We start from the raw sequence: 11,195 nt of genomic DNA on the forward strand, positions 1-11,195 counted from the left end.
TATTCACAGAGTAAAGAAAAGAGAGGGAAGTTGGAACTGAGGGTTTAAACAAAATACTGTGACTTTAGTATTATCATGATTATTATTTTCAGTAGTGTACAGATGTTGCATTTAGATTCTGATACCCAAAAATTGAAACTTCACTACTTTAAACAAAGCAAAGCAAGACAAAACAAAACCCAGGTTACTTGGGGCTTTCAAAAAACCCATAGCATGTCTCAGAACCTCCAGATTTTGTGATATTTATTACAGGAAGCCTTGGAAGAAATGCTATGTTTTGAGCTTCTTAAAGTTTTGGGAAAGGCAGCCAAAGAATGTCAGGGTAGTTTCATTAGGGAATATGGAGGGTAGATTTTCACTGGAGAGGAAGTGACATGAGATGTCTGGGGAAAAGCAAACACTTCACACTTCAAGGTGGAATGAAATTTCTCCCTCGCCCTGCACTCTTCTCCCATGACCCTTACGGTCTGTGATGCACCCTAGCTGAAGTACAGATCAAAGGAAGAGGGTGGCTTTTGACACAAACTGAAACAGTCCAGTTGTTTAATTATCTCTTTATGCGAAAGGCCAGGTCTTACTTTGCTTGTCTGTCAGTACAGGCAGGTGGCTGTTTAGTACCGTGGCTTTTATTTTCTGAGACAGGTTTATGTTACCTAACAGATCAAAAGTGGGCTCCTGGCAGAAAATCTTGGAATTAATTATCCATTTTGGAATGATTCTTATGGACAAAATTTTTTTAGGCATATGAAATGTAGGCCCAGCACTTTTAATTCAGACTCTGACATGTTTAGGTTTAAAAAATTTAAAAAGTTCTTGGGGCCGGCCTGTGGCTCACTCAGGAGAGTGTAGTGCTGATACACCAAGCCCGTGGGTTCGGATCCCATACAGGGATGGCTGGTTTGCTCACTGGCTGAGTGTGGTGCTGACAACACCAAGTCAAGGGTTAAGATCCCTTTACCGGTCATCTTTTAAAAAAAAAAAAAAAATTAAAAAGTTCTACAAATATTACCTTACTTACTCTAAATCAGATTATGTGACAATTTTAAAGATATTAACCTAAAAAATTCTCTGCTAGTTCTGCTTGTGTATCCCTTTTATCAGCTTTAAGGTTTAAGGATATGAGGAGTTTTGACAAATGCAGCCCTGTTCAGGATAAAGCAAACATTTCCATTTGTAGTGGGGAAACTATAAACACCGGTCTGAATTCAAGTTTAAGCCAAAGCCAGAAACAATGGTAGTGGAAAAGTGTGGACTTTTAAGCCAAACAAATCATGGGCCACTTTCTAGCTGTGCGACTTTGGGCAAGGTTATTAAATTTTTTGGTCCTCAGTTCCTCATCTGTAAAATTGGTGTTCTGATACATTACAGGCTTGTTGTGAGGATTATTGATAATACACATGGAGTAGGCAGCACATAATCACCTTTTCTTTTCCTTTTTTTTTTTTTTTTTTTTTTGTGACTGGCCAGTAAGGGTATCCACAACTCAGGGGGTTTATTTATTTATATTTATTTTTATTTTTATTGATTTATTTTATTATTTATTTTTTAAATTTTTATTGACTCAAAATTGATTATACGTATTTTTGGGGTTCAACATTGAGATATGTTGATCAAATCAATATTACTAGCGTATATATTGTTACAAATCATAATTATTCTTTATGCCCCTTGTCCAACCTCTCTCCATCCCTCTCTCCCTCCCTCTCCCCCCTCTAATTACCCTAGATTTCTTCTCTCCTTCTGAAAGAATAATGGTTACTCTGTTGATTTGTTGCCTAGATCATCTGTCCAATGCTGGGAGGTATGATCAGGTCCCCCAACATTATCACAGAACAGACACTTCCTCTGTCACTCTGAAATGGGCTTTGTGGAGAGAGACATGCTCTTCGTTTCTTTATCTCTGCTGGTGACTCTCCTTGTGTCAGTGCACTCTAGCGGCTGGCGGACCATCTGCGTGGTGGTTGTGGCGTCTAGCCTCTTTTGCAGCAGCGATGGTTATTGTGGTGGCTGTGGTGGGCCACTCACATGGAGATGATGTTTTTGGCATGCTCCTTGGTGCTGGTGGTGTGCCTGGTTGTGTGTGTGGGGGTCCGGTCCCCTTCTCCATGCCTCAGGTCCCCTGGTAGGCCCCGAGGCGCTGGCATGGTGTGCCTGGTCAAAACTCAGTGTTATGACACTGTACTCTAAACAACTGAACTAACCGGCCAGCCCAAATATAAACAGTGATTTCCCTAAGTGATGGGATTTGGGGTGATTGTTAGTTTTGTTGTACTTTTTTGTATTATTTTCAAATTTTACATTTATTTTGGTTTTGGCAGCTGGCTGGTGTGGGGATCTGAACATCTTTTCAAGTGACCTTGGGTATTTAACAATGGCATATTCTCTGGGATATACCATGTTATAGCTCATCAGTGAGTACCTAACTTTCAATGGAAGTCCAGTGAATTTTGTGATGATAAGAGTTGTGCCTTTTGGTCAAATTTTGACTTGCCAATTAAATATTATGCTGTAAGTGAAGTGTGTATGAAGAAATTTTAAATCCAAAGTCCCCTGCAAATAGTAACCAGAGAGATGACTATATTGTCAACAATTTCTATTTTTCTTAGGTGAACAAGTGGACTATTTTTTGTAGCAGGGGTCTAACCTATCCCGACTGCTCCCTCAAACGAAACTATAGCGATGCTGAGCATATTGTAGGAAATCTACAAATCAGTTCAAAGGCAAGTACAGGCTTGAAAATTAAAGGTCTGCACATTAGCAGCAGTATGAGTTTAGCCAAATGATGTAGCTAAGGTTTCATGGTGACGTTTATTTGAAATAGAATATAAAAAAGGGGAGACTACTCTGATGATAAATAAAGGTGATGGGTGAGAATTCGTGAGAGAATATACCATGATGTATGCATGTATACAGGGAGAGAGAGAGAAGGAGAAAATACAAATTATAAAATGCAAGTTATAAAATGCAAATCAGAGGAAGGAGGTTTGCTTTACAAAGGATCTCACTATTTGTAAATCCATAGAACTTCTTATCATTGGGGTCATTGGATGGGACTCAGGGCCTCTAGGAATTCCTTGAAGGTACAGGTATGATTGTGCATGTAGATATCCACATTTCTGGAGAAAGAGTCCCTGGCTTTCATCATATTATAAAAAAAAAAAAAAATGTGGGGCCGGCCCGCGGCTCACTTGGAAGAGTGTGGTGCTGATAACACCAAGGCCACAGGTTTGGATCCCTATATGGGGTTGGTTGGTTAGCTCCCTTTGGAGAGCGTGGTGCTGACAACACCAAGTCAAAGGTTAAGATCCCCTTACCGGTCATCTTTCAGAAAAAAATGTGGGAGTGGGCAGTAACTTTTCCTTTAAATATTGACTTTTAAAAATATTTCAAATGGGCTTTTTGTTACCTGTTACTGGAAAATGTTAAAGTTGACTGTTAATAGCGTTTGTATTATATTAATCAATGAGCACTATAATTTTATTCTTTTTTTTTTGGCAGCTGGCCAGTAAGGGGGATCTGAACCATGGACCTCAATGTTACCAACACCACACTCTAACCAACTGAGCTAACCAGCCAACTGCCAAAAAAATGCATTTTAAGTGCAAGTCCAGTGAATTTGGGGATTATAAGAGTTGTGCCGTCAGATCAAATTTCAGCCTACCAGTTGAATATAATACTGCAAATAAAAACAGAAATAACATAATAATGTTTTATATTGTTGCTGATGACACATAAGATGACATATGCAGAACAATCACACTTTTCCACTGGTGCAGCACAGTGGTCAAGTGCATGGCGTTGAACCCGGAGGGCCCTGAGTTTAAGTCCTGCTTGACCTTGTTCAGATAATACAAACTGGTTCACACATGTGAATACTGTGAGGATGAAATGGGGCAGTGCATGTGGATTCTTAGGACAGTTTCTGGCTCAGAGTAAACGCTCACAGAGGTCTGCTGTGGTCGCTGTAAAGCAGAAAATGGGAAGAACTTACTGCAGGAAGTACTCAGGAAAAAGAGCAGGGCATTTTCCTCTTAATGTCTCCTGAGAGCTTCAAGGGCATTATAAGTTGTTTTAGGTAGAACAAATAAAACTCACTAAGTATGGGCACCACCACCAGCAAGCTTGGAAATGTGCCTGACAATTGGCTTTCTCAGCTGCAGCTCACCTTGGATTCTGACTAACCAGGGCAGACCAGTGCCCTGGACAAGCGCAGAGGTAGTTATTTTTTTTTTTTTTTAATTTTTTTTTAAAAGATGACCGGTAAGGGGATCTTAACCCTTGACTTGGTGTTGTCAGCACCACGCTCACCCAGTGAGCAAACCGGCCATCCCTATATGGGATCCGAACCCGCGGCCTCGGCGCTCCCAGCGCCACACTCTCCCGAGTGAGCCACGGGCTCAGCCCGCAGAGGTAGTTATTGACACCAGCTAGCAGAACCAAGTAACTGAGCTAAATTCAGTGATGATGTTGGAAGCCACAAAGCAGAGTGGCTAAGATGGCCCAGGTTAGGCACTCAGCTCAGCAGTTCACTAGCTGTGTAACTTAGGGCAGGTTATTTAACTCTGAGCCCCAATGTCCTCATCTGTAGGATAGGTTGACAATGGTCGCTCCCTCTTTGGTGCTGTGATGAGAACGAAAGGAGGTAATCATTGCACAGCATTTTGCAGTGTCTGGCACCTAGTGTTGAATGGTAGATATTAAATAGCATGAGTTAGAAAGTGCTTACTGCCCTGTGCTAAATTTTTATCTGAATAGCTCTTATAAAGTACGTCTGAGGTATCTCTTGTACAAATGAGGAATCTTGGGCATGAAGAGTTTGAGAAAGTTGCCCAAGGGTAGGCAGCTAGAGAGGGACAGAGGCAGATTCGTCTCCAAGGTGACTCTCACAAAGGACTCTCCAGTCAAAAGAGTCCTGTGTGCTCACAACTGACCTGGCGAGTCCTAAGTCTCTCTATATTCAAGGAGGTGGGAAGGTGGGGGAGCAGATCCCTTGGCCCAGGAAACTGTTCCTGGATCTCTCAGATCTCAGAACATGTACAAAATAGACACCCAACAGTAATATCTTAGGTTTGTCTGGCACTTTCTGTGTGCGGGCACAGAAATACCTGCATAAGGTATTTGTGCACATCTGTCACGATGATGGGCACAAAAACAGATTATTTGATGTTTTGGCATCTAGTTATTGGGGTGTTCTTGTATTATACAGGTTTGAGCCTGTGGAGCACGAGGCATAAATGCAAGTGACTCTGCACGCTGCAGTGTAACACTGAGGAAGGATTACACATGCAGAAGGCTGTCCTAGAAGCAGAGACTGTTGGAGGGACATGGAGGGGGTTGATGCTTTTAACAGCCATACTGGTGAGAGGGCCAGGAAAATTTTTCCATTCAGGAAAAATCAACCTGCAGCATTCTGATCAGAGCTTCACTAGGTGGTGCAGATTGCCTAAGGCACTGCTTGAAGGAAATTTCAAAGGAGTAGCCTCAGAATTCCAGGACTCTCCACCCCTTTCTGCAACCAGATAGGCCCTGCCTGGAGTCTTTGGCCCGATCAGTGCCTTCTGAGTTAACAACAAGGGGCCTCACCTTTGTGGCATCTCCCAGCCCAACAATCCTATCTCTATGGCTATTGGTGGCAATATCAGTGTAAATGCCCTAACTCAGATGGTGCTTATTGTAGATGGAGCCCTTCATTTGGCCACATGGGTAGGACTTGTCATTCCAATGAGATCAGAACTGTCAGAACTGGGGAAGGGGCTCTTGCTGGGTGGAAACGACATTCCATTCCAACTGTTCACATCTCTGGCCCTGAGAACCAAAAGAACATATGCTTCTGCGGAAATAGATGCCCTGTGCACCCGCTAATCTATTATGCTCAGTAGTTACTGTTTTAGAAATACATTAGGAAATAAACTTGACATTTAAGAGTTCACAAGTAGTAGAATGAAGGAAAGGAGATAGCAAGGCACAAAGGACCTTCTGCAGCAAAGCCCTAAAGCTCCTCACCTGCACAGCCTCCCTGCCTGGCCGGCTGCTGCCTTTCTGTCTTCTCTTACTACCCTCTTCCTCCCCTTCACACACATTGGCCTCTGTCACTCCTAAAACCCACCCAGCTTGTTTCTTTGTGCTGCTTACCTGGGGTGGCCTCCTCCCACTTCTTCTTGTCCTCTAGGTCCCTACTTAAATGTCTCCTCCTCAGAGAGGCCTTCCCTGCAGTATCCTATGTAAATGCTGCTGCCCACCCTGTTTTCCCTCTGATTTTCTCCTTTGCACTAATTGCACCTGGTAAGAATTTTCTTTCTTTGTTCACTTGTTTAGTGTCTGTCACCCTGACCTCTAGCATGGTGACCAGTGTGTAACAGACACTAACAGTGGAACAAGTTGAACGAAAGAGTCAATTAACGAATTTGTCTTGAAAAGACGATGCTGATGATTAATAAAGTATTTGTTTATGCCTGGCCTTATTCCAAAAAGGGATTTGGGGTGGCTTGCAAAAATGCAGATGATGTAACAAGATAAAAAATAATAGGGCGGGTAAATAAGGATAGGAACAGATGCAGCCGGGCTAAAGATGGCCCACGTCCGGCGGGGGAGATGTGGGGCTGGCTGCACTGCTGCTTGTCTGCTCCTCAGCGCTCAGCAGCCCAGTGCCGGCAGCTGCACAAGCAGCAAATAAAGACACAGCAAGGTAACTTCAGGTTGTGATGGAGGATATGAAGAAAATAAAAGTTAAACATGGTCCCATGATTTGGAGTATCCATGAAATGTAAAAGTTCACTTTTTCTGGGGAAACTGTTATTACTGATTCTGAGAATTAAGAGAAAAATTTACCATGGGTCCTAATATTTAGATTTTTTATTTTAACTTTTTAAAAGACCTATTATGGCCAGAGCCTAGGGAGATAATGAAGAAAATGAAAAGCCCTCTTGCCTTCTAGAAGTTCATGTGTCGTGAGGGAAACAGGTGCATGAGGGAAACAGGTCCCAGCTACTGATGATCTCTCTCTTTCTCTCCTCTCATACCTCTGCCCCTCCTCCTACCAGGTCCTGGTGCTTCTGCTTTTCTCCTGCCCTCTGAAATGAGCCGCCCGGAGTAACTCAGCAGCTTTGTGGCAAGCTGGGCAGGGAAAGCAAGTGTCTGGGTGGTGGGTGCTCTTTCTGTCCACAATATCCACCCATTTGGGTAATCAAGTGTTGGAATGTAAGCTGTGACAGGCACTGCCATGGGACCCCCATGACTTTTGCTTATCAGTTAAATCCAGCTCAAATGAATATCAAAAGCAGCCTCCAATAAGGGTGATGATTCAGCCAAGAGCAGCTTGCCTGCTGAGAGGTGTGAGAGGGAGCGTCCTCGTCTCTTCACTCCTTCAGCCAGATCACTGTGTCCCACTGCCACCCCACCCCATGCCACCACCCCAGGTCTCAGATCCTCCACCAGGTATTCATTGGTCTTACCATCCTCCCACACTGATTTTGAGTTCCAAGCCCCTCCTTAAAATTCCCCCAGGACCCTGGGCTCAGCCTATTTCCCTGCATTGTGATGGCCTCTTGAAGATGACTCTTCAATGTCACTGCATCACTAAGTGCATTCAGGAAGCACATGCAACAAAATCATCTGGTGCTCCAGCAGGGGCTGCCAGGTATTAGCTATTTAATGGTGTTGCTGGAGGGCAGTGGGGGATATGTTTTTAGCAAGGCCCCTGGTCTAAAGGGTTGAGGTTGAATAGGGTTCCCCCGCAAATTCAGGTCCATCTGGAATCTCACACTGTGACCTTATTTGGAAATAGGGTCTTGGCAGAAGAAATGAAGATATGGATTGAGATGAAATCATACTAGATTAGTGTGGGCCATAAATCCAATAAGATTGTCTTTATAAGAGACAGAAAAGAATACACAGAGATACACAGAGAAGACAGTCATGTGAAGACTGAGGTAGGCAGAGATTGAAGTTATACTGTTACAAGCCAAGGAACATCTGGGGACACCAGAAGCTGGAAGAGGCAAGAAAGAGACAGGAAATCTCCCCTAGTGCCTTTGGAGGTAGCATGACCTTGCTGACATCTTGATTTTGGACTTCTGCAGCATTGTGAGTGAATAAATTTTCTATTGTTTTAATCCACCAAGTTTGTAGTAATTTATTTTTGGCAGCCCTAGGGAACTAATACAAGGGATTTCCCACTCCAGCGGTTTTTAACTGCTCAGGTTGTCACCACAATGCACAGACAGCTGGATATGGTAGAAGAAATAAATTTGATAGTAAGCTCCAAGAGACAGTGGGTGCCTGGGGTAAGTGAGCGACAGAATATTACAGAACACATGCACTCATTGTTAGTAATTAAAGCAGGCAGCATCATTTTGCAAAGCTTATTAGAGGAAAGCAAAACTTTCTATAGAAATTAGATGATCAAGACTCAGTAGTACAAGTGAAAATTGGAGCATTTGCGAGCAAGTGGCCTGAGATGGTGATTTTCAGGGCCTGAAACAAGTCAGAAATATTTCAGTTCAGGGGAGGAAGAATGGGACTCAGGATAGGGCTCAGGCCAGCTCTGGGACTGCTCCCTAACCACCTGGTTAGGACTATCATCATCAGGTTGATTGTGAGAAGAGAGTGAACATGTTACATGGATTTGAGGCTTCCAGTACCGTTGAGCCAGGACTCTACTTCATTTCTCTGTGCTTCTCTTGGGCCTTCCCTCTTTTGGGCATCTGTTCCAGACTAGGGTTGACTTCTCTTTTGTTCATGGTTGCAAGATGGCTACCAGCCTCACCTGCAGCTACTTGCTCTCCATTGGGGGAGAGGGACACTCTCCTGCAATCACTGGACCATCGTCAGTCCATTTGCCCATCCCCAACTCAATCATAAGGCAAAGGAAACAAGATACCCTGATTGGTTTAGAGACCAGTGCTACTCAAAGTATGGTCTGTGGGCCAGCAGTATCAGCACCCCCTGGGAATTTACTACAAATGCAAATCCTTGGGATTAGAAACTGGATTAGCATCTCCAGGGGGCAGGGCTCAGCCCTTTATGCTTAACAAGCCCGCCTGGTGATTCTGATACTCGCTTAGTTTACCTGTGGACTAACTAGATCCCATCTGTGGAGCTGGTGGTAGAAGTTATTCTACCCAAATTGCACCACTGCTATGGAGTGGCGGAAGGATGGAATGGATATTGGGGAGGCAATCATAATTGCCACTACCTTTAGCAGTTAAGATGACTATCAGAATTTACTGCATTCTTTATTGAATTCTCATTATGCACCAGGTCACTGTGCTGGACACTTCACATGCATGTTCACATTTAACCCTCACCACGAACCTGTGAGGTTGATACTATTATTATCCACGGCAGTTGAGAAAATTGAGGCCCAGTGCAGTTAAGTAATTTTTTTATGGCTTTGCAGCTAAGTGTCAGGTATGGAATTTGAACTCTAGCAAACGGATCCTAGAGGCTGTGTGCTCATAAACAACCAGCTGCCTGGATGACGTGACACGACAGAGGAAGTTCGGGTGCCTCGAGAGCACTGTAGAGACACACAATATGCTCTCGTGGAAGTCAAGAAGGGCTTCCTGGAGGAAATGACAAGCTGGGGAGGAGTTTGCTAGCTGGCTGAAGAGGAGGAGCAAGAGTGTGCAAAGGCCTGGAGACCAGAGATGGCTCAGCATGTACGAGGGCCTGTGACTTTCAATATGATGTTGGGAGTGGGATGGAGCAAGGGGTGACTGACTGAGAGGTGGGCAGGCGCCAGACCTAGAAGCCCTGTAGCCTAGGGGGAGAGGTTTGACTTTATTCTAAGGGCACTAGGGAGCACAGAGGGTTCTGAGCTAGAGCATGAATACACAGGACTTGGCCTTTAGAAAGGGGATCCTGTTTGCAGGGTGGAGAATTGAGCGGAGGGAGAAAAGCTAATCAGAAGCCCATTGCAGGGGCCTGTCTCACTAGACATCATGGTGGCTGGGAAAAGGGCAGAGATATTGACCATGGAGAAAAACACATTTGAGGACTTGGTGATTTATTTGGCGGCTCTTGATTTTCTGGCTTGGGCTGATGTGTGGCCTCCTTCACAAAGATGAGGAGGAGCAAGTTTTGAGAGAGTGAAGCTCAGTTTTTGACCTGATAAATTTTACAGGAATTACAATGAACTGTGTGTGTGATTTTTTTAAAAATGTAAGGTTGAAGTTTTTGTTTTTTTATGAGGGAGAGAGGAGGATGGATGGCTACCATTACTGAACTTTTACTATGTACCAGTTGCTTTACATGTATTATTTCTAATCCATTCAACTGCTCTACAAGATAAGCGTTTTGATCTGCTTTTTCTATAAGAAGATGCAGAGCTAAATAACCTGCCTAGGAATCACACTAACACATGGTAGAGCACCAAGTTTAAGCCCATGTCTGTGTTTCCTGCAAGGAGTCATCATTAGGTATGGATCAGGGGTTTTCGTGCATTATTTTTAATCCTTTATGTAGTTATACTTATGTGATTAGTTTTATATATGTATGGATGTGTGTGTGATACACACACACACACACACATATGTCGTCCCAGAGAGTGTAATCACAAAAGGATGGGGCCATGTCCTTTGGTCACTAATATATCCCCAATGCCCGGCATATAGCAAGTGCTCAATAAATATTTGTAGGAAGGAAAGAAGCAAATGGTAAAAGCTTCCAGGTGTACTTACACATAGGTAGTTAATTGGTTTTAGCCAATGACACAGTTACACTCAAGATTTTGGTAGGGAGGGTCGGGAAAAACAAAATTTTACCTGTCTGTACTACATGTTACAAATGAATATAAATAGGGAGGAAATCTCTGGGAGCTGAAGACAAATTTTTATATATATTTCTGAGCTATTTAATAAATAAAGTGAATCAGTAAATGGCATGTATCTATGCAATTTGTCTTGAAATTTTCTTATTTCTTTTCCTAATATTATTATTACTGTTTTTGGTGTTATATCTGATTTTGCTGGAATATACACAAAGGAACCCAGTTAAAATCAAGCTTCATTTTTTTCTAATTATTTTCTATACCAGGGTAATGAAATAGATACAGGGTCATTTCATTGCTTGCAGAAATGCTTCACACAGAGATATAATTAGACATAATGGGACCCTGAAAGACTTGACCATGGGTGAAATATCACCAAGGTCTTCCTCAGTTTTTCCCAAACTTCAAGGTACAAAAGAATTCCCTG

Source organism: Cynocephalus volans, chromosome 14, assembly GCF_027409185.1.
Source record: "Cynocephalus volans isolate mCynVol1 chromosome 14, mCynVol1.pri, whole genome shotgun sequence".
NCBI lineage: Eukaryota > Metazoa > Chordata > Mammalia > Dermoptera > Cynocephalidae > Cynocephalus > Cynocephalus volans.